The 25,008-nt window shown below is 45.4% G+C and overlaps 1 protein-coding gene across 6 annotated transcripts in view; it reads right to left on the reverse strand.

Moving 5' to 3' along the window:
* The window catches only part of RBM47 (RNA binding motif protein 47), an 81,675-nt gene that overhangs the window by 28,489 nt on the left and 28,178 nt on the right, over window positions 1-25,008 (reverse strand). Inside the window, exon 1 of one of the 6 annotated variants that reach the window (XM_063336583.1) lies at window positions 16,248-16,363. The exons of 4 other annotated variants lie outside the window; for them this stretch is intronic. The gene's annotated coding sequence lies outside the window, so the exon portion shown is untranslated. Of the gene's footprint in view, window positions 1-3,274; window positions 3,484-16,247; window positions 16,364-25,008 lie in introns of those variants that run through there. One more of the 6 variants, XM_063336585.1, reaches the window with a different exon arrangement.

The raw sequence follows: 25,008 nt of genomic DNA on the forward strand, positions 1-25,008 counted from the left end.
TGTGAAAAGCTGCTGTGACCGAGTCACCCCTCGGTGGTGAGTGCTGCTGTGAGTCGGGAGCGGGGTCACACCTCTTGGCCCATTGCCCTGCCTCGGCTTGGCGCACTTTGTCCCCGCGGGCCAGCGCGGATTTGCCTGTGCCATCACATGCTCTCGCCTTACTTAACCTCAGCCCAGCGCCCTGGCTCCTCCTCCGCTGGGGTTTGCATCCTCTCTGCTCCCCTCCCCTGCCAACCTTCGCTACGGGCAGGAAGGATTTGGGCTGCAAACCTGCCTTTTGCCGAGTTTGCTTCTCAGCGGCCGGTGTTGTATTCTGGTACACGCTGCTCCCGAGCCACTGCGGCTTGCTCTGGTTTGGGGCCGATTTAAACTATGCTGCCAGTCTAAGATGTGCTTCTACAGCAGGGGAAACGGGATGGATTTCCCTGTTATTCCACCAGACGTTATCTACAGCACAGGCAAGCCCTAGAGCTATGTCTATACCCGGCCACTTGCACGGTGCAGAAACACAAATGTAACATAAGCCGCTCTTGGTATGAATTTTGCAACCCTGTGGTTAAATCACCCACCGTAACCAAACACGCTCAAATAGTAAAAAGGCACTTTCACCTCTACGGATGCACCTGGGCTGGGGCTCACCACCGGTGCGGGGCTCTGGGGCATCGTCCCCTTGATGGCCAGGGCTGCTCCAGGTCACCCTGTCGGGGTAGAGGCAGCCTAATTAAACTTGAAAGTGCTCAAGGGCTGTGTTAATGGGCAGCTCTCTGTAATCACAGGAAGGTGATTTTTTTTTTTACTGGACTACACTTCTGCTATAAAACACTTCTCTCTCAAAGAAAGACCTCAGAGCGCTGTTGACATAATTTACCTCTACAGATATCTGACAAGGCAAAGTGTCTGTGATTTCAAGGACCATAATAGCTGAAATGTTTAGGAATGAGAAGAATGGTCTGAATGGCTGCGATTATTAAATCCATTAGTTAAATTGCTCTTTCCCTTCCTCGGGAAAGAAAATGTTTCTGCAATGACCTAGGATCCGTCACTCTTGAGCCACTCACAAAGCCTAAGCAGGAGATATATCTCATTCAGGACACACCTAAGCCCCACGCCTCCTACTTCTAGGGGAAGGTTGGTATTCTCAAGAGGACATTTCCAAACTGGCAATAATCAAATCCTTGAGTTCAGACTCAGAATCTGCATGAAAAGGTCCCGAGACATGAAGATCCTTTTACTTTGGCTAAAGGAGGGGTTGGAGACACAAGAATGAGCTCTTCTGAGCGGTATCCACGCTCTCAGCTCTGCCCTATTTATCTCTCACATTTCTTCTCTTCTGCAGGGTGGATGCATGTAGACCCTGGGACCGCCCAGGGTAGGCACTATTGGCAAGACCATCTTGTTTTGGAGGGGGAAGGAGAAGAATTCAGATAAAACATCGTCTGCTGTGCTGCCTTTGGGTGCAGGGAAGAGACCTCAGCATGTTGTATTTGTTAGCAGAGATGTAACCGATGGGAACTACTGTCCTCAACTGTTGGGCATAAATAATGCTCACATGCACCTGAGACGTTATCTGTTTGCAAGGAGGCATCTGCAATTAAACAGGAAATTGCAGCTTGTCAGTGGGTTAACCAGGTGACAAATGACCGTAATCCTGCAGAAATACTCCCTTTTTTTGTAAAAAACAGTTAAAGTCGTCTCAGGAACTTTGAAAGGTTGGTGACTTTACCCTTCTCAAAAAATGCAAGGTAAACTCCTAATGGAAGCGCATTTAATTGGTGGGGATACATATAGGTTGCGTTTTAATGGTAATATCCAAATTACCAAATATCCAGAGAAAAAGCTTCTACAGTCTCCGTGCAGCTAAAATGGTTGAAATCTGACCTTTCTAGGGTTCTGTGCTGTCTCCAGAGCACCAGTGGAGGTATGCAGAGACCTACGTTTGAGGACATTGCCCTTCCTGCTGCCTTGCTGGAGATTATTCCAAAAGAAAAAGGAAGACATTTTTGTGCCGTCTGTCACAGCCTAACCCCATTTGACTCAACAGTACATATTTAGCACAGACTCTCTGAATATGAAAAGGTAATATATTGCTGTCTAGTACGCAGATTAATATGGCAACAACCAGGTTGTCACCTGTCCTTCACCTGTCCAAATACTTAGACTTCCACAGCACCCCTGAGGTCTGAATATTCTATCTGTATAAGGAATTATTTGCTCTGTTTATATTTAGGGGCGTATGTGAAGAGACGATTGAAATTTTGTGGCTGTACAAGTTTATCTGAAAGAAGTTAATTCACTCGTGGTGCCACATCATCATGTTTGACACGAACAATGTTACACCAGGGATTTAATTTGACTTCTCATATGATTCACGGGATGAAACTGGTGGTATGTACAAGACAGCACATCCCAGAAAATACAAATTAAGCATCAGGCAGTGAGGGTTCCCTTGTTTTGATCTTTGGCCTTTGTAAATGAATAAAATCTTTTTCTGAAGATGTGCCACATGACCAATGAAGAGTAGTAAGGTTATACTGAGGCTTTAGACTGCTTTGCTTTGGAAACTCTCAATACTTTTGGGAAAAATTATTGTGAAAAATGAAACCTAAGCATATTCAAAGTGCCTTGCACATAATTTCCTAAGTACACTGATGATTCCAACAAAGCAAAAGTCATTTCCTCATGCAGTCACTGAGCTACATCATTTCAGAGAGGAAAAAAATTGACATTTTGAGTTTGTGCATTTACTCCCCAAAAGATCATTTTATACATGTGAAAAGATTTACTTCTGGTCTGTTATTGATCGCCTCAGAAGATTAAATATAACATTAAAAGAACAATCGTGGAGTACAGCGTGACGGTTGCTGTGCATGCCGTGTACACCTCGGTGGCGCAGGAGGACACTTGCAACCTGGAAGAACAGAAGCCTCGGCAATGAGTGCCCGTTTCTAGCAGAGACACTCAGTTGTACTCCGAGCCCAGTCAGCACCATGAAAGAACAACCTTCACATCTAAGGCATAAGACAGCCTCTTGCATTTAGTGACTAGGAAGACAGATTTCTCTGAAACAAAGCTTTTCCATCACCACCACCTCTGTAACTGCCTACACTGTGTTTTGGGGCACCTGCCAAGAGGTAGATGCCTGCTGGTAAATGCCCAGGAGACTGAAACTGGTGCCTCACTGACCAGGCTCCCTCCGACACAGCCTGCATCCCTGCTAAATACCATAGGAAATATAACCACAATCACAATACCGCCGCAGGGCAGGGTTACTAACCTACAGATGGCTCCTCAGCTGGCCAGCTGCAGTAGGCTTGTGCCTCACTAAGCCGTCTCGTGCCTGGTGTCACCGTCGCGTCCCCAGCACCCAGCTGCCTGCTGCTCCGAGACCTCAGCCGGGGACTTGGTAGGTCACGGAGAAACAGCAGGACAGACCTTGTGCTCTTTTACTGAAACTTTCACCAGAGCCTAAACCATTACAACCCCTAACGACGACTGGAGCTGGTTAAAGGGCACTTTACGAAAGGTTCCTCCCTGGGTACACTGTGATCGTGTTTCGCCAAGAGCAACCAGCTTCTCTCCTACCTCCTCTGGCCAAAGGTCAGCACGTCAAAGCGAACAAAGTCCAGCAGTAGCTCATGGTTCAACGGCTAAAGCCACTCCAGTTTAGCCACAGGTGCTCCAGAAGCAAAGCTGCTGTGACACTCACAACTCACAGGTATAAACTACTGTAAAATTTGGAAAGGGAGGGCGTGCATTTCAGCACAGAAGACAAACAGCATTTGCCGCTGTAACTGAGCAAACAGGCAATAAATAGACTCTTTGTCTTTGCCCGGGAGTTGATTTCCCTGTTTGCACATCCTAGCACTTGCACACTCTTCCTGGTTTTGCTGAACGCGCGGTGTTCCCAGCCTGGTTTCCTAAAAAACGGCCCCATGCCCCACCCCGGGTGTCCGAACCCCTGCTGCGTCTGCCAGCCCCCTTCTCCCTGTCCACCACTTCTGGAGCTGCTGGCCTGGAGAGAGGTCTCAGAGCTCACGTAGCTTTAGGAAAGTCAGGGCTAACTCTCAGAGATTAAATTTGTATGTAACCAAGGCAGAGGCAGTTAGAGCCGAGTTTTCCACCCCTTCCCCGCTGAGAAGCAGTGTCCAGCAGGGCTGTGTGACCTGCGGGTGAGGGCATCCATGGTCCCCAGCAGCCACCCAGCCTGCAGGAAGGGGGTGCAGAAACAAGCAATGGAAGAATGCAAAGGGTGGGAGGATGGGAGAGGCTGGGGACATGGGATGGAGCTGGAATCGCTCTGCATTCCTATGGCGATACTATAGAAAGCCAGACTTAATAAGTTCTGCTATTCATAGATCAGCCGGTTATAATGATGTTAGATCCTCCAGCCCTTGTCTGTCAAATTCACACTGAGATAAGTAGGAACTAGGCATGTTCAAGAGCCTTTGAAGACTGTATAAGTGCCCAGATATTGGCCTGGGGAGGTCTGACTTTAAATAACCCTTGTCTTAAAATGACAATATACAAAAAAAAAATTTCTGTCAGACACAAACTTTAATCATTATATGGCCAACTCACAGAAACCTTATAAAAAAATTATGCAAAACATACACAGTTACATTCTAACGCTGAGTAAATATCAAATTTCTGAGACTATGCTACGCTTTCATTTCATTAAGCATATAACATTTTTAAATTAACCTAGTCCCTAAACCAGTCCTACTGTCATCAAAACCACTAAATTTAGGCTTCCTTACATACACTACAGATAGAAATGTAAAGTTACGGGAATGTCAGAGGAGAAGGAATGAAAACATCTAAAAGTGTGGCCTACAGCAGAGAGAGAAAAAAATGGATTTTTGGAGTTGTGGAATGGGGAGATGTGTGGAAAATCCTGGCTGCTGGTTTTGCTATTTTCAGTTCATTAGTAGAAGCGTTGTCTCCAGAGAGAGCTGCTTTCCTTCCTTCTCTAGAAAGAGGACAATGCACAGAGGAACATAATGGTTTGAAGGATAAATTGTTTTTCTCTTATCTTTTTCCATCTTTCAGTTGCTCTTTATAACAGTGCTTAATTTTAAGGCAACAGTAACAAAGGAGACATATTCAGAAAGAGCTGACCTTCTAATAAAACAAGCAAGAAACACCTAGGACAGGCAGAAATCTGAAGACTAGACAATGCCCTTTAATAAGGATGTATAAGGGAACAATCCCACTAGTTGTATGCCTGGTGGTTTGGAAACCCCTGACAGCTAACATACTGCATACTACTGTGCATTTATTTCAGCGAAGGGAAAACCCAGTTTATTTATTATCCCATTACAGGGCTTTGTTTCTGATGTTCTTACTCTCAAAAGCAGCAAAAGCACCAAAACAACCGTGTCATTTAATACCAAACAATGCTCTTATTTCTCATCAGAACAGGGAAATCCAGCCTTGCTCAACCGCACAGACAGAAAAGACCATAACTACACATTTAGAGGGGCTTATCAAAGAAAATAGGGAACAGCATGAAAGCAGGGAAAATTTATAATAGGAGCAAAGGGAACCCATCACTACCTGTCAGGAGTGCCTGTCAAGCTGGGAGGACAATGTTTTACAAACCCTGGTGTCAGTTCTTAGCTCAGAAAGAGGAACCAACAGCCAGAGATGTGGTTTGGGGAAAATGAGTACATTGCAGTTAGGTGGCAGAGTGGCATGCAAGAGCTCCAGCTGATATAGCCAGGGCACAGGTTGCTCCTGGGGGTCTCACATCTCAGGTGGGTTCTCTGCCCTCCTGTCTGCTTTGGAGCATTTTTTTTCTCTTGGTTTGGCCCAGAAATCACATCCTGGACATGAAAGTTTAACTGAAACTGTGAGATCTCCATCAAAACTATGTTGTGTTTAAAAAAAACCCTCAAAAAGCCATAACATAAGCACATAACCCCCTACTTAGCACTTCTCTCTTGTGGACAAGCTGCAGACACTCCCTTCTGAAGGAGAATCACATTTATTCCTGAGAATTACATTTATTCCTACAAGGGGAAGGTGGAGGAGATTCACAGTGGAGGAAGGGCTGGACCACTGCCTGCGCTGCACCTCCCTTCAGCCTGCGAGAGAGCAGAAGAGGGCACGTGTATCCTTTCCATTGCCCCAGCTGGTAACACCCTCTGCCCACTTTGATGCCTGGAGCAGCTCAGGGCAGTCCCATGCGCTCTGCACCATGTGACAGCGCAGTTCCCCAGGTCATCCTCTGTCCTGGTCTGCTGAGCATCCGCACCACATCAATGCTTGCTTTTGGGTCCTCTTTTGGACAGAACCAAACAGCTATTCCTGAACAAAGCCCAGATGTGGCTCCAGGCACAGACAAAATGGACTAGCCCGTGCCAGGTGTGGTGGCCTGGGATGATGCAGCGCAGCCTTCCAAGAGGATCCCTGCACCCACAGGTGTCCCTGTGTGACTCCACGCTTCAGCCAAACGCACGCCCTCAGTTTCATCACACCCCTCTGCTACACTTCAGGAGCTCACAGCTAACAAAAATCATATGAGAAATCATAATCATGCCTTCGGACTAGGGGGGTCATCACAGGTGCTAAAGACGACCTGGGACACATGTTGTGTGGACGAGCCAACCTGCTCCAGAAGCGTTAGCAGAGAATCGCAACTTCTGATATAAATAATAAAATTATATTAATTTAAATGAACAAATTGTCTGCTACCTACTTTTTGTTTTGTTTTGTTTTCCCCTAAGCACCACAGCATAGTTAGTAAATGTAAGTGAAAACTGCTGGTTACAGAAATTACTCTGAACAAAAACAATGTCCAGTAGGCTAAATAAACTTGGAAATCTGAGGCGCAAGCTGCAAATATTTGGTGTCATACCACCAAAAGACTTCGTGTGATTCTACTGAAACCTGCCAGGAAAAAAATAACCTGGGCTCAGGTGAGACAAAACTTCTTTTCCTTCTGGTTCCTTGTAAGTGGAGCAGTTACATGAAACGGAGGCCTACAGCTAAGAGGTTATTTCGTTTATAAATGTGAAGAAACTCGCATCTAGCATTGGAGCATTTTGAGGGAGGTATAAATATTAATATACACATCCCCACGCCTGCCCACCTCACACGGCCATTTGCAGTGCAAGTGGTCAAAAAAACCCACTCTAAACAAATGTAAATGGCACCTTCCCCTGGGAAGAGACAGGCAAGCAGAGGAGACAGAGACACCTCACGGCAGTGTCAATTCTCCGAACACCACAAATGAAATACTGTGCTTTTACACCCGTCTCATACAGAGAGCATCCCGCTGCTAGCAGGTGAACAGGAAAGTCTTATTTCACAATCAGATTTCAACAAGGGGGTCATGCCTTGGAGATGAGAAACTGCACAAAAGAAACAGGCTATTTTTAAAAGTCAAGCCAAATGCTTGGAGAAAAACCTTCTAAAAAGCAGCCGCCAGCACAGCTGTGTTTATGGGTCTATTCAACCGGCGAGTAGCTGGCTCATAGATTTTGAGTGCAAGTAATGATTTAACATCATGACCCAAGCAAGAAACTGGAACACCCTGAGAAACGATTTTGGCAAGGCTATATTTAATGAGTCAGAGTGTCCTGTTAACTGATGGCGCGTTTTTACATGGTGGGAGATATTTTAATTGCCATATTAAAGAACCTGCAGAGGGTTGAATGCTTCCCCCTTCAGTACCAGCCCAGTCAATACTGGTCATGTTTTTGCGCGACGCCCCCATCAGCAAGGCAAAATTGCCATCTCTCCACTGGACCTATCTGGTGCTGGACCTGGGTAGGGAGCCACCGTGAACGTGCTGGGACTGTGAGCCAACCTGCAGCTCTCCTGCCCTTTGCTGGGCATTTGCCTTGATTTTCGGCCCAGGGAAGGGGTCACATCTTCCCAGTATTTGTGTCTGTTCTTTTTCACATGAGCAGCCAGAGGAATAAATGAGAAATAGAGCGTGCTCGTGAATCAGAAATAAATCCTGTTTGAAAGCCAACTTGAAGAGATGATCCAGACGGGTACATTTGTTCTGGTGATGGTTTTCTTAAAAAAAAAAAAAAAAAAAAAAAAAAAGGCAACTCCCAGCCTTTTTACTCAACCCCACATTAATTTTCTAAAAAAGCCCCCAAATATTTGACCCTATCCATCTCTTACTGACAGAGCTGACAGGCGACTTATACACACTTATACACACTATAAATTAGCTATATGACTAAAAACTGCTACTCCCAAATATTTTTATAAGCAAACAGGAAAATCTATTGCACATAAAAATACCACTGATGTAATATGCTCATATGAGGTCTCAAAAAGCTGCCCTCACAGCTGAAAATATTTAGCATTTATAAAGTTGCTTAGTTAAAAAAGTAGTGGGCTTTTTGTATGTGCGTTGTTTTTTTTTAATCAGATGAAAGTTAGATCTGGAACAGCCAAATGCTAGTTGCTGAGTTACGTGCGATGGCTCCTCTGTCGGGAGCTGCCGTCATCTCTAATACCCAGACTCCACCTGCAGATATTGGAGTATGGAGCATTAACTGTCTTCCAGAGTCAAGGTGGTCGCCCGCATTAAAGAGGAGAAGCAGAGGGAGGTTGAACTCATTGACGCGCTTGCAAATCTGTTTGTCAGATCCTTGCAGATGCCCCCCCCCGCCCCTTACACAAACTCGCAGATCTTGCATGCTAACAGTCTGAGGGACACAAATCAGACATGTTTTCAATTTTTCACTTCCCTTAAGAAAGATATGCCTACTGTCTTAACCCAGAAACTAGTCTATAAGAATAACCCTTTTCTTAATTACTTGGACTTCACTCACAAAAACATAACACTAACTATAAGTAATTTACATAATTACAACTCTGGAAAACCTGAGTTTAAACAAAACAGCAAACTCCCTAGAACTGGATTGGACAAGCAGAAAAACAAAAGGGAAGACGCAGATCCTATCTCCCATAGCCTGGCATGTTAGCACAACTCTATTCCCAAAACACTATCAAAATCTGACTTCCTAAAACACTGCAAAATGTGAATTCTTCAAAACAATCTTTTCCCCCCCTTTTATTAAAAAAAAAACAACAAACACAACACACATCTTCAGTATATTCAAGAACAAAACCATCAGGCCTTAAAGTTCAGCAGCATGATAAACTTAAGTGCCAGTTAATAACTTGCCAGGCAGCGCAATCATGGACTCTGGACACAAAGTCTAGTGAGGTCTCTGGAGAGAGCGACATGCCCAGGGCTAATGGAGATGTGCTGCACCATGAAGTGCTGTTACGGCGTGCTAACACAGAACCCCTTGCCATCATCAGGTGGGATTTTAAGAAGGCTGCTTGCCTCCATGCGGGAAGAAAGGGGAGAAGTCATGAAAGCGTGAGTTTGTCAGTTCTGCTAGCGTCCATCAGAAAGTCTAAGATTTGACTAAGAATGATTATTACGCATGTTTTTGAGATTATTCCTTCTTGACTTCTTTTTAACCTAGTTCTTCAGTTTTCCGTAAGACAAACCTCTAATTAGACTCCCAATGCAGCGAAATATCGAAGCAATTGAAAACAGTTTAAATCTCACCTACATTGACACAATTGCAATGTGGACCCTACCTGTCTCTCCCAAAATGCAGCCAGAGGTCTCAGTAACCTCCCTTCCACTCCAGTTAATGCAAGGAAGAGCTTTCATGTGTTTTCACACTGCCGTGAAGACACTCCCAAGTAATTCAACAATTTCTTTATTGAAACTTCCTTGTTTGAATGCAAATGAAGAGCAGAGCTGAGCCTACAGTGTTGAACGAGCGTAAATTGAAATGCCTTAACCGGATTTCGTTTCCATGCCTTCCCTCTTTTCTTCCATAGGGGAAATGTGTCATCATGAAATTTAAAAGAAAGCTCTCTATGTCTCCTGCTTCCATTTGCAAAAGGCTGCTCACCTTTCTATTTGCCATTTTAAAAACTAACTGAAAAGAAACACACTCTTCAATGAAAAAAAGTCCTTTACATCCGTGCAGAAAGCAGTCACTTTGAAAAATGCTCTGTTGTGTAGACATGTACATAACTCCAGCTAGTGAGAGTCATAATATTTGTATCCAACACCTGCATTAACTGACCAGCCGTTTACATCAAAATATTCCGCAGCAGAAAATAGATTACTACCTAGAGCGAAAAAACTTAGCATATAGAACAGCACCATATTAAACAGCTGCACGTGACTCTGGTTTTAATGGTGGCTATCTGTAATTATGGCGCTAGTACAGAATCACAATGATGGTTTTCACCCTGAGAAATTCTTCTCTTCAGCCTCATTAGAGCAACTGCACAGCACAAAATGGACCAGGAGGGGCTTAGTTCACTTTAGTCAAGGGTCAAACCCCGCTAGGGGTTTGCCAAAGAGGACTGTAGCCTGTTGAGCCTGTCAAAATACATTTCTGTTGGATTTATTGGCTATTTCCCTTATCTCCAGATTGTGAAAAGGAGAGACCGTATTGCCTGTAAACCTCTAGAAATCCTGCCCCCTCGGGTGTGGTACGTCTGGTATTTTGGTGTACGGAGGATACCACAGGACAACAAAGCTTAAGCCTTTCAGAAGTAGAAAGATGAAGAAAAGGCAGAAATCAAGACGACAGGCTCATTTAGGCCCTTTTACCTGTTCCTTAGCACTGTTGTCTCAGATTTACACCCAGATGACCCTGCTCTGCTACAGTGTGTGATACGCCCCCTGAGACAAGCAGCTCCTTCGACGTCCAGACGGCTGGACGTCGACAGTTCTTGATGCTCTCCCACTCCCTTCACACACCACTCTCCCCATTTGTTTCTGTGATATTGCTCCCCTCCACAGGATTTTTTTCACAGGGTTGTGTTGAGATACCGGGTGCCCAGAGCTCCTTCCCTGCCTTCCAGCCCTCCTCGTGGCAGAAGGCAGCAGGGCTCCCCCACGCCCGCCCCCCATTTCATGCCCTCTCCACAGAGAGTTCTGGGATTGGTGATGCTCCTCATTGGGGTAGATGTGCTTGATCCTGTCGTGCTCCTACCCACGATACTGTTTTTGCAGCCACTGTGATTATGCCTGTACTTACAGCACACAGTTTTAAACAACGTCCCCCTTGCTAAGGGATTCCCACCTGACTGCCAACGCAGAGATAAGCTTTGTGCTTCACAACTGATTGACAAAAAGTTTGAAGTAAAAAGGAAGTAGTGGTAACGCTACTTCCACAGTAGCTTTCACTGTACCTAATCCCTACCATCCGTGCCAATGGTACCCACTACCAAGGCAAACAAGCTTCCCATGCAGTAATCCCCGGCACTCTTCCTACATTTTCATGCACATGTAGTGCCTGAAGAGACTTGTAAAGGTCCATAGGCACCTCTACAAGGTTAGTACTGCAGAGGAGTTTTGCCCTGGAACTCCATTCAGAGCCTTCCTTGTTGTTATGTCTATTTAACGGCCCAGGCAGGCACAGTCCAATCAGATACAGCATTTACTCATACGCATAGCCTGGTGAAGCCCCTTTGGTATGCAGTACATAATGGAAATGTAGTTCCCAAACATAACACTAGCAGGGATAAACTCAATACTGGGTAGGAAAGGGTTTGCAGAATTGAGATTTTAGCTATCAATCCTACCGATTGACACCAGCGGACTGAGAATTCCATTAAACTCAACCTGTAGCTGCCTATCCATGAATTTTCTATTGTCAAATCCTCAGTTTCAGCTTTATAAAGTTGTCTGCCCACTACAGCTGTGGTTTGAGCATCTCTGGGAGCCATTCAAGTGGAAGAGCTTCACGATAGAGTGGCTGCCCTGAGTATGGCTTGGAAAAGCATTAGCAACAGTGCCATAAACCAGGTTAGAAAAAGCTATTTCTGTGCATTGCAGAATGTTTACATAGCAATTTTCCCTTTAAAGCATCCCAAATTTTTCAGGTGAAAGCATTCAGTTCAGTAAAGCTTAGCATGATCCCAGCTGACAGTCTGTCTCAGGGCTGCTGCTGGGGCTGCTTTCAGTTGCAATTATAAAAACTGCCCAGAGGAAAGAAGATCCAAGCAAGATGTGTGTTTTTTTTCTGGAGACCATTAAAAAAATACATCACTGCTATAGTGCCACAGCATTTGTCTGATAATATCTTTGCCGGAGGTAGGAAAGACTGGAATAATGACTGTTCTCTGCAGCTCTTCAGAAAGGGTGAAAAGTCCGTAGAGGCTTCCCATCTGCAAAACATGACTTCCTTCACGCAGCAACCAAAAGGTTTTGATTTGAACAATGCGTTTTCGTTTTTAAGCCAAATACTCATTAGATACAAGAGAGGCAATCTGACGACCTCTCAAACTTGATTCCTTCCAAATACGAAGGTTAAATGGCACTGCAGCTTTTGCTCAGTGTCTTTTGTATTCACTCTCATAGCTTGGGAGATGCAGAGAAGATGACCAGTAAATCCACATGAGTCAGGATACTGTAGTATGAGAAGTAAGCCCTTGTTTAGACAGCCATTAAAAAAATTATTTCTGCTAAAATTGTTGGTTATTGTTTCTACTTGTGCCTTCCAGCGTGTAAGCAAATACTGTTTGATATTGACAGCTGCTGTTAAATATTGGAAGTAAAGGGAAACATTGTGACCCAGGAATGGGGAGGGGAGGGCAGGGCTGCCATTCATTTGGATAGATATCTTCAATCATCAGCTATATGCTGCCCTCTGATCTGTGTGACACCTGACTTCCGATGAGAACAAAAGTTCTGAAAGTTATTACTGAAAGCAACAAATTGCATAACGAAGTATTCTCACTGAAAGTACACGCTGCAAAGAAGAAAAAACTAAACCAAGATCTAAGCATTCATTTCTCATTGACATCACTGGGAACTGCATATACATGCATCCAGCACAAAATAATTTTGGTAATTAAAATAATTAAAGTTACTTCATTTCGCAGAAATTATACTTCATGTTCAGCTGCAATTCATGGGTTAACACTTTATGTTATTTTAGCAAAATTGAAAAGGTGGGGTTTCAATGCATTACTAGTACTTATGCTCAGCAGGAAATGTGCAAGGGTAAGTTTGCTTGTCTCTAATCACTGTCCTTTAAGGTTTGTATTTTACCTGATCGTTTCATTCACTGCAACAGAACGAGGAAAAACAGGTTATTGTCACAAAAATGTGCTTCTGCAACTGGCTCTGAAAAGGTAAATTGTTTCCCTCAGAAAACTCTTACTCCTATAAAAGGCAAAAATCCCCCAATAAAGTCACACTTTTGCCTTAAGATAGTAAACTAATTAAATGCTAATGTTTTAAATTGCTCCCAAAGTCACACAAAGGAGATATTCTGGTCACGTGGGTGTTGTACAAGTGGACAGCTATGGAAAAGATTTTCCAATATTCAGAGAGAGAAACGCAGGGAGCTGCATAGCCATGGAAAGAACGAGACTCCTGCCAGAGACCGCACAGCGCTTGTTCTTCTGCCTCAAGCCCAAAGCATCTGCAACAGCCTTACCCAGGTGCCATGTGTCTGCTGGGACAGGGGAAAAAAATGACTGTGAAGGTCTCCACTTGGGGTATGTCCTTAAACAAAGAGGTCCAGCACAGCAAACCCCACTTAACCTGCCCGACACAGGTGATCTGTTGTGAACATCTTTGTAATGGAGAATCAAGGAAAGCGACTGCAACATCTCGCTGGTGGTGTGATGGCTGCTACACAAACAAGCACAACAAACAAATGAAAGCTGCCGGAGCGAGCGCTGGAGTGCAGGAGGTCACTGGGGCACAGCCTGGATGCTCCTTGTGGCACCCTCCTGGTGACAGCCCTGTCACCCGCCCATGGAGAGCAGGGCCGAAGGCTCCCCCTGCCCCTGCCCGGGCTCTGCTCGGCATGTGGGGCCCTGGCACCGCAGGAAAGTGGGTATCCCAGGCCCTATCTGGGGAAGAGACGGCAGAGCTTTGCCACGTCCCTGCTCATCTTGTGTAATTCTGGTCACCTGTGGGTTTTTGTTTGGCAGCGTTTCCTTTTTTTGCCATCTGAATAATCAGCATCTCTGCTGACCAAGTATCACTCCTTTCCGAAGTATCTGTAGGGATTATTCACATTTTAATATATCCCTTTACTATGGGCATTTCTAGTTCAAATATAAATCTTTCTGCTTTCCCATGAAGGGAAATTTGGAAAAGTGTCACTGTAAGATCTCTGTGGGATCCATTATATTTTATTTTGCATAGGTCTAGCAGTAACACCTGTGTCACAGGAATGGCCTTCAAGGGTGACGACACACTTCTTTTTAACTAGCGACTGTGTAACCAGCCCAGGCGAAGCATTATTCTTTATCTTTTCCACCTTGTATGTCCCGAAAAAGATTTTGCAGACCAGGCTGTCCTCGTGACCCCTGTGTAGCCCGGCTCCTTTCAGCATATGTACACAGGTTTAACCAACTGAAACTTGGTAAACAGCTGTGCTGAAAACGCAGCTCATGAAATGAAATCTCCCTGCTTCGTTTTAGCGCATAACAATATGTTATGATTTACTGAAACAATTTAAGTCGCTCATAGTTTACAGATAGTTATGGCCCCCTTGTCCTGAAACCTTGTCTATTGGTAATGTTTTTCCTCGATTCCTTGATCCAGAGATGGAAAGGGGTTGGAGTTGCTCCAAAAGAAGTCCTCCGCAGTGCAAACAGGACTCGAAGACTGAACAGATTTTGTCAACAGTCCTATTCCTTCCATTTAAGCCATATAATCTCCCTTATAGTCACCAGCTAGAACCTTAGCTTTGTATGAAAATAGACAAGATAACATTGTCATCACTGTCTTTTGTTTTAGATATTTGGTTTATTTAAATTCAGTCTCTGTGAGCTCTGCGATAAGATTTGAACTCTTTCTTTAGTTACTGCAAAGGAAACTTCTGCATCAGTCCAGTTAAGTACCAAATACTGGAACCACCATTCCTGGGAGGAGAGGGCAAGAATCACACATCAGCTATGACACACAAGAAAATCACACGCTTTAATCATAGTCATGCTTTACGTCTACAAATTCACCGACCGACTGAAACTGCCGTGCAGCCTTTACCAAAATTTGTCTTGAATTACATTTCAATCCTTTAAAGCAGACTTGTGGGAAATCCAGTATCTTTGTTCTCCAGTAATTTTTTTCATGTGCTTTGCTCTAGGACTTTTAGTACTGCTAAAAACTGAAGCCACACTTAGGCTACTTCTAATAAAGTAAATGTGTTACCACACTTCAGTACCGCCTAACACCACTGAGCATTTACTAAACATAAATAGCATGTCATGTGCAAGCCCAGTTAACAAACACACCAACAAAATCTGTCACATCAGGGAGGACTGAAGCAAGCAGCAAGCACAGCTAGGGCCCGACACTGATAAACTGGAAGCAACAATTTAAAAAAAAAAATATATCTATTTCTTGCATTTTGCTTTGTACACAAACCCCACTGTAAATAAACTGTGAATACTGACTACGCTTCAGGCACTTCACACCGAACCCTCTGTGAAAACTCCCCTCTCAGGATTACTTGACAGTCACCTAGGGTGTAAAAGGTGGTTATTTCTGGGGAGTCACCATATGTACTTATATAAAGACACATCCAGACCAGCAATGCACACATGGAGGATGGTTCCTGCACGAACAAGTCAGCTTCCGTGGTGTGGTAGAAACTTTCAGTCACTGAGCAAACTTAAAACAATTACTTGAATCTATTCAGCTTCACCTCTCTCAAAGGCACATGAGTACTAGGAACTTAAATCCTGATATTTTTTCCTGTGTCTACTGGCTTGGAACATGGAAATAATCTTGAAAAAAAATTAGTCACTTTGCCTATTTTTGCAAAGCTTGTTCAAAAATCAGCAAGTATTTTTCAGCATGAGTCACTACCCACATCCCTGTTGCAATAATTAGACTGCACATTTTCATTAGAAACTCTGACTCCTGTTCCTACTCTTCAGTTAGAAGATGAGCAGAAGCCAGCTGTTTTGAGTTTTATTAGAAAACCATGAAGTTTACAAATGCAACCGTGCATTAATTTCATTTGTTTGTTTTTTTAACTGAAGATATGCCAAAAATCAAAACAACTTGCTAATCAAGCATGGGTTAATCAACCCGTGCTTTAGATGACACCATGCAGTCAACTACAGTTGACGCAAGCAAACCACAAAATAACAACGCTAACTCTTCTTCCGACTTCTAGGGAGCGAACCTTTGGCAAACCTGACGACCAAGCACCCTTGCCCTTCTACCTCCCAAAGCGAGGAAAAATGGAAGTAGGAAATGGTACCTGGGGAGAAGCCGGTGTGCTCCCGTGGGTGCTGGCCGCCGCCGGGCTCCTGCCGCCTGCTTCCCCCGGCACCTCCGTGGCCACGGCTGCCTGTGCCGGTCAATGTTTTACCAGGCAGCAAGCAGCTCGTTGTCCCACCCTCCCTGCAAACACCCCGTGGGGAAGGCAGCACCGGGGACACGGGGGCAGAGCCAGCGATGAAAAGGTCGCCTCTTTTCTACCTGCCCTGTCCTCCACACAAAGCACACAAAAATGGGGAAAACTGCTAAGAGGGGGACGTAGGGAAAGCATGCCACGAAGAGAAAAAAAAAAAGTACATAAATGGTGCTATTAATAGACAATTTGTGGCAGGTAAGTCATGATAACCTTTCTCCGTATTGTTCTAAGGTTGCGTGCAAGCCTAGGCGTGCCTGGCTGAAAGCTGAGAGGGAACGCTTAATTTATGGGAGTACATAAATTTCCAAATAAATCTTTGGCATAAGAGAGCAGCCATTCAAATGACAGCTAAAATTTCAAAAACCAAAAACGACAACAGAAAGACCTGAAACGGCATGATAAAAGAATGCAAAGGGAGCCTAAACGCAAAGATGGGGGAAAGAAAGGGCCGAGGCAACCTGCGACGGTTTACCTTGCAGGTAGAGGCCCTGCTCCTGCGTCTCGGCTTCTCGGGAGCGCCTCAGAGTTAGAGCTCTACCCACGCTAGCCGGAGCTTTCCCACTCCCAGCAAGTTAACAATTACAAGCAGAGGGCAGCCGAAACGGGCTGGCAACCAAGCGCGGCGCTGACAAGGTGCCGCTGCCACTCCCCGCAGAGGAGAGGACCACTGCCGAGCTTGGGAAGGACTTGGAGGCTGGGACTTGGTGGCTGCTCTCAACCTGGGAGATCCTTTCCAGGCCTGGTAAGCAGATGTGTGCTCACGGAGGAGCAATGGGAAAAATCTAGGCTACATTGTGTGTCCTGGTTTTGTGATACTGCCTCATCTGTCATGGTCCTTCAGCCCTGTTTTGGTGAGGAGTGATTCATTTTGTCTAATCTAGAATCCCTAGAGCAGTGTGTTTTAATGCATGTGTTTAAGGAGAAAATCTACATCACTAGCTCTAGCTAGTCAGATTAACTACTAAAACCTGCCACATAGTGCAACAAGGAGTGTGTCCATGTGCTGGATTTGCTGTTGATCTGGATCTGTATGGCCTCGCACAGGGATGGGGCTGTCCGCACTCAGTGATGCTGGGCAAAGGGACACCAGCCAAGTCTGGTCAGGTTGGATGGAGAGGCTTTCTCTACCTGCTGAGCACACTGCAGTGTTCTTACGGGTGGCCAGGGGCACAGCTGCGTCCAGCTCACCAGCCAGCATGCACGTGTGGCACTGTCAGTGCAGCAACTGTGGCTGGACTTGCGCAGATGTATCACCAAAAGCAGGAGTTCCTTCCCTGAGCCTGGGCTCCTGAAAGGGGCTCCTCAGAGCCCAGGTCCTGGGGCAAGCCCACAGGGGCCAATGCGTGGCCAGCTGCTGTGGCAAGGCGAGCCCTGTGGCTGCAGCCCATGCTGCATGACCAGTGCACCCGATGCACATCAGCCTGCTCAGCTCACCAAGGTGCCACCATTTGCTGTGGGTGCTTTCAGGTGTGATGTTCCCTCCTGCCAGTCTGCACTCCCCTCCCCTTTTGCCTGGAAAAGGAGAGGCAGAAAGGAAATCTCTCACAAATTTGGTATTTAAGGCCACTATGGCGGCAGCCTGTGACAGCTGCTAGACACAATCATGCTGCTGTAGGACAACCTGCAAGATCTGGCCATCTCTTTTGCATAAGCCTTATTAATTCTCAACCGTCAACCTGTAATCCCTCTAGTTAAAAAGCCTTCACAGCTGCTTTACAGCATCTACACCCAACCTGTGAGGAAGAGCACTGACAAACGCACAGGGGAGGGAGAGACCCATCCTCTTCTGCCAGCTTCTCAGTTTCACAGCAGGACCCTTGCCACATCACATTAGCCTCTCGGTGCCTTGCTGATCCCCCAGCTGTAAGTGGAAACAACAACAACAACCTGCCCTTCCACAGAGCTGCTTGGAGTCTCAGCTGTGGCGATCACCTCTGAGATCTGCAGGCAGAAAGAGGGGTCTTATCTGAAAGAGCTTCTCTGCACTTAAGACCTTAACCAGCTCCAGGGAGCAGGAGCTGCTTGTAGCAGTCTTGCTCCACCTGGCATGGAGAGCTGCTTCCAGAAAGGTGCCCTAGGTGGGCAAGGGGGGAGGTCCAGCCATGCTGTTTTTCTCTCCTGCTTGGATAAGCACTCCACTCAAGATCTCTCAGATCTTCCCTGACAAAATCTGGGGGGAAGAGACCACGTTTCTGTGAAAAGGTTTTCTTTTGGCAACTTGGTGTTTCCTGGTTGCAGAAGCATTTCAGCAGAAGACTCCGGAGCAGCACTGCCCACTCCTCTGGATCAGATCTAGATTTTATCACCATCGCATTTCATGTCATGACACTGCCAGTCCGGTCTTTAGCAAGGTTGGAAACTAAGGCTGGAGTGCTGAGATTTGGAAGCAGAAGAGCAGCACAATGGTACTCCAGTTATGGAGCCAGCTTGAATTTAGTTTGCCTGCCAGCATAGACAAGGTCACTGCCTTGAGAAGGTTGTACAAATACTCACATTTCCATGGTCCTAATACTTCTGCAAAGCATGTTAACCCAGCACAGGGCTCAGAGAGTCAAACTGTGTGCAGTATTGACCCACTGAGGCCAAAGGACTTCAGAGAAACTCATAGTTTCTCTATGTCAGGTCATAGCTGCCAGGTGTAGCTACCACAGAAAAATGATGGCTCTACTATGGTACAGCTAAAGTTGTCACCCTGGACAAATTGAACAGTGGACAATTTGATGGGTCCTCCCACTAAATCTGCTCTTATATAATGCAATGGGAAGCAAACATTTTTTTCATTGTTGCACAAGCAATAAGAAAAAAAATACACATCTTCCCTACATACCTCTGTATGGCTACCTTGTGAAAACTCAGCCTTTCATTCACACAAGCTCGTGCAACTTTTTATCTGGTTTTCAGAGATTAACCTCTACATGTAAATCATCCAAAACCAATGAGTTTTGCCTTTCTTTGTAAGAAAGTGACAGCAGTGGTAATTTTTATAGGGTGTTACATCTGAAAGCAAGTTGCGGCCATGAACGACTGGATTAAGTACCGTTGTGAAGCATTTCCCTGAAGTGTTGATGCCTTTGGCTCTTCAGCAGGTTGGGGTAGGCTGAGATAAAGTAATTTCCCAAAGGTCATGCAGCAAGACCGCACCGCGCCTGCAGTCAGCTCTGCAGGGATCATAACCTGTGTTCCCGAAACGAGCGCGGCCGGCTTCTGGCCAACCCGAGTTTAACATGCTTCTCCTTATTTTCAGAACTGAGGGCTCAGAGAGAGGTGGATGCTTCTCAGGAGGCCAAGTCTGCCCCTGTGTCACCTGGTCCAAAGTTCCCCGTGCCACGCTTTTGCAGATAACCGGGGTGGGTTTCTGATTAACGTGCTGCTGACAGGAGAGGCTGTGACCCACGGAAACTTGGCTTTTCAGGCTCTTCTCAGCGTACAACCTTTGTCACAGAGCACAGGCTTCAAGGGCAACGTAACACTTGCATATTTACTTACTGCAAATGGAGGAGGTGCTGGGTTGTACAGCACACAGACTATAAAGTCAAACATTAATTTAGTATGGACACCGTATAACCTCAGGCTGGATTAGGAGCAAGTAAAGTAAAAGATACGGATATTAAAAGTGAAAAAGCACCTAAAATTCACAGACTTTTGGGCAAAGCGCTTTCAATGAAACACCAATTTACTTACAAAGTGCTAGCAGCCTTAGCAACACATAGATCAAACACCAAAACTAAAACATAGGGATCAGGTGACAGAAGGGGAATTTTCTGTGAATCTTAAGTGGGATTTAATTTTGTTCCAGTTCTCTTTCAACAGATGCATTTGTATTTCATCCTGCGTGGCAACACTTGCTTTGGAAAACAGTACAGGCAGACTCAGAGGGGCTACTGCCGAGGCTTTGAAAACCTTACATTCCCAGTAAAGAACCTCCTGTATCTGAGCACACGGTGCTGTCAGGACTATGTTCAGACCCATCCCTAAGCCGCGTGTTGAAACCACCTCCCCAGGAAATACTGGTACAGCATTGATGGCCTCCAACAGCAGCTACATCCCCTCCTCTGGAGCAGAAGGACTAGCAACTACCTGCTGCAACAGAAACAGGTGGGAGGGGGAGAATAATCTCTGTGAGCCATGGAAGATCGTTATCGTACAGGAAAATAGCAGAGACATGAAGCATGAACTGAGAGGGCTCTTCAGCCGTGGCCTGAAGGTGGCACGCATAGAGACACCTCTCCAGCTGTGGGTTTGACTGGGTGTCTGGGCTCTTGGAAATCTTACCTGGCCATGCCAGCAGTACAAGAATTACAGCCTTGCCGTACCTATTCTTCCCTTCCGTCCATAATTTAGTATCTTGTGCTGAGATTTCAGAGATAAATGCCCTGTAGATCTTCATCTACTGCAGAACAAGTCCTCAGCACTGGACAGCCAAAGCACTCCTCTGGCTGATAAGTGGAAAGAGATAGCAAGGGAATTATTTACAAACCGCCTCTACTAGCTGATCCCAGAGCTGTTTTGCTAGTGGTTTCACTGGGTAGAGTTTCAGTCATGTCTATTCCCTTGGAGGGAACAGACCTTGCAAAATACATGAGATATGTAAGAAAAGGTGCTCATGATTCAGAGAGAAACTGGATGTTGATGGAAAAGAATATTTGCAAGCAACTGCTGTAGAGCTGATTTGTTAAACACCTGGCTAGCAAAGAGTGGGCAACACTGGTAGAAAATCATATAATGCCAGACTATAAACTCCCTAAAAGAAGAGGTTTTATTCAAAAACCAAACATCCCCATCGCACCTTTCTTGTTCACTCCCTTGTTTGCAGCTTTTTTTTTTTTTTGGCAAAAATAGTATTTCAAAACCTTAAAAAGCTTTCTTGAGAACTACTTATTTTGACTTTATTTGTCTTTTGTAGGACCACACTATGCTGGTGATTTAGCAACTTCACACTGCAGACAAATATTTCAAAATACTCCCTTCTTTGTAGCTGTTCAACCACTTTTACGTGTATTGCTTCATTGCATGATGCCACCCACAGTCACACTTAGGAAAGGATCATGTTGGAAATGCGATGGTTTAAAATCACAGATGTGCATTACCCACAGGTTTGATTTTAGTGCAAAAGTCCCAGAAGCAGCTTAGCTGAGGGATTTTCCTGATGTGACAATTACTGAACAGGGAGAATCTCAGGCTCAGGCTTCAACAGTGCTGGTTTAGTCAAGATCCTCACCAGGCAGTCGGGGGTCTGTGTGGTTTGGGTGTTGAGCAATGTCCTTGTCACATTCCTGGTCCCTCATGCCCGCCTGTGCAGACTGGGAGCAGAGGAGCAAACAGGCAGGTTGGTAGTGGTCTGGGGGTAGATGCCCCCAGGAGCACCCATGGCACCAGGAGTGCCTGGCAGGTACATCTGCTCTTGACCACCATCAGGATGGCACTGGGTGCATGTAACAGTGTCCATAGCACAACGGGGAATGCAACAGAAAGGTAGCCTGGCAAAGCCTGAGAGCTTTTCAGCTGCAGCAGAAGACTACTACTACTTCAGGGGAAAAAAAGAGCACATTGAACCACATTTTTCATAGAATCGTAGAATGGTTTGGGTTGGAAGGGACCTTAAAGATCATCTTGTTCCAACCCCTCTGCCACATGCAGGGACACCTCCCACTAGACCAGATTGCTCAAAGCCCCATCCAGTCTGGTCTTGAACACCTCCAGGGATGGGGCATCCACAGCTTCTCTGGGCAACCTGTTCCAGTGCCTCACTACCGTTACAGTAAAGAATTTCTTCCTAATAACCAATCTAAATCTCCCCTTTCAGTTTGAAACCATTACCCCTTGTCCTATCACTACACTCCCTGATAAAGAGTCCCTCCCCACCTTTCCTGTAAGGCCCCTTTAGGTACCAGAAGACTGCTATAAGGTCTCCCTGAGCCTTCTCTTCTCCAGGCTGAACAACCCCAACTCTCTCAGCCTGTCTTCACAGGAGAGGTGCTCCAACCCTCTGATCATCTTTGTGGCCCTCCTCTGGACTTGCTCCAACAGGTCTATGCCCTTCTTATGTCGTGGTCACAAGAACTGGATGCAGGACTCCACGTGGGGTCTCAGCGGAGCAGAGGGGCAGAGTCCCCTCCCTCCCCCTGCTGGCCACGCTTCTTTTGATGCAGCCCAGGATGCAGTTGGCTTTCTGGGCTGCGAGCACACACTGGCAGCTCATGTTGAGCTTCTCATCATCCAACAACCCCAAGTCCTTCTCCTCAGGGCTGCTGCCAATCCATTCTCCACTCAGCCTGTGTTTGTGCTTGGGATTACCTTGACCCAGGTGCAGGACCTTGTAGTTGGTCTTGTTGAACCTCATGAGGTTCACATGGGCCCACCTCTCAAGCCTGCCCAGTCCCTCTGTTACAGCATCCCTTCCCTCCAGTGTGTCAACACATTTTTAGAAGAACCCGCCTCTCGTTTAGGCACCAAAATAAGCCTGAGCGGAAAACAGAGCCCCACAGACTATCTGGGCACAGGTGTCACAAGAGGAGTTGCAAACAGTGGAGAAATTGGAGAAATTTTATAAATCAGACCTTTTCTCAGAGAGGTTGGTGTGGCAGCTGCTGCCTCTCAGGCCATGCTCAAGCACTGCAGACACCAACCCAGGGCACTGGGCTTCCCAAACACCAAGTGACCTGCTGCAGCCGGGCAGGATCTGCAGGGAATCCCTCGCAGCAGGTGCTGTTTGCCACAAAAATGTGCTACCAGATGCGAAAGACAGGTAGAAAAAAGTGCTTCAGGGCTAAAGTATTTATAAATTTCTCTGACTGTTGCTTGCAAAATGTAAAAGTTTGAAAAACTAAAGAACCCTAATAGCAGTATAGTGTTTTTACTAATTTTCTCCTTTAAAAGGGTACTACTAGGAAGAGAGATTTCTTTCACTTACATTTCAGTTTGCCTATCTCTGTATATCTATTTATCTATTATCTCTCTTTCTATCAAGACACATTAGGTTTTAAAATACTTTGGGAGATCAGACTGGGTATGTGGAACTATAAAAAGTAAGAATTTCTAATAAAAGAGAATAAATGTGTTGCTAACAATGCCTTGATTCTACTTACTTGGGCTTTAACATTGGAACTGAAACTAGCCATTTTAGCAATGAGCAGTCTTCTTCACACTGTCCTTAGTGCCTTACGTTAAATTTGGGCAAATATTTGCCATCTAATTCAGTGCCTAACATTTGATGACATGAAGCATCTTCATCAGACTCCACGAGTGCAGCTAGTTGCTTTGAATGAACCCCAGGAGATAAATAACATTTCTATTTTAAAATAATGCTTAAGAAGATAGTGCATACAGAGATTTTATAACTGAATGGAAAGGCTGGGACTGAATCAGCCTTTCCAGCAGATACTGCCAAGCAGATGAATGAAATATTTTTGTTCTTATTTGATTTGCTGAGAATCTCAGATGAGATATTGATAGGGAACTCTATGAGGCCAGTTCCTGAGGACTGTACTTAAATATTTGGAAACTATTATTTACTGCTTACTTATCTCCATGCAACCAAAACCGCCTTTTACAGCACATCACCAAATTCAAGGCACAAGGAAATTACATTTGTATATGAGTGGGATGAAGGTCTGAAGGGCCGATCCACACAGTGGACCTCTTGCTTTGTGGTTTTCCTATCATCTGCCCATGAGAGGTGCCCGGCTGCCTCTCGCTCCTTGACAAAAATGCAAAGAAGATTGAAGGTGCTTAGGATGGAGTCAGGGACTAGATAATTGTCTGGAAGGAAGTTAATAGTGAATCACAGAGATTAACAGGCATGATTCAGGAGGAACAGGAGTTGTGAACTGCTTACAGGGTGGGTGATAGCTGGAAAGGAAGGTGGGGCAGAGCTGGAAGGCATCTGGCATGTAGAAGAGATGAGAGGAAAACCATGATTTCTGAAGGGAAAGAAAAAATTAGGATGGAGCAACCCAGCTGCTGGGGTGAGGTAAGGTGTTTTGGAGGGAACACTGATGAGAAATAGTAATGCTTGTGAGAAGGAAGAATATGTATGACCTGCAAGGAGAAAAGGAGGGTTGAATTGGAAAGAGGAAGCGGTAAATACAGAATTTACAGATGCTGATTCTAAAGAAATGCAAAAGAATCAGGTAAAATAATAGCGTACTGAAAGAATATAACCAAAAGGACAGCTAGTCCCCAGGTGAAGGAAGAATTGGTGGGCCATGTGCTTTCAACCCAAGCATTTGGCAGCCCTGTACTGGGTGCTGGAAGCCACACCGGCACAGAGGGGAAAGGGATGGAGTCTACCTAGAGAGAGAAGGGGAAAAGAGCCGGAGGTGACAGTGCAAGAGCTGCTGACTGCAGAAAAACAGGGAGATTAGGGCCAAAATTCCTTGTGTGGCAGAGCTGGTCCTGGGGCAGGGGTGAAAGGAGGAGCAGGAACTGGAGGGGTAATGGTTCAGAAAGAAAAATGAAACAATGAACCTTTTTCCTGTTCATGATAAAAATAGCCTCAAGCAGATTTTCGTACTTATTAAAAATCTTCACATAAAAAGAGACTAGGAAAACCAGCAATACCCTCTCTACAGTAGCTACATCACATGTGCATATAAAATATGTTGCT

Source organism: Chroicocephalus ridibundus, chromosome 5 (genome assembly GCF_963924245.1).
Source record: "Chroicocephalus ridibundus chromosome 5, bChrRid1.1, whole genome shotgun sequence".
Taxonomy (NCBI): domain Eukaryota; kingdom Metazoa; phylum Chordata; class Aves; order Charadriiformes; family Laridae; genus Chroicocephalus; species Chroicocephalus ridibundus.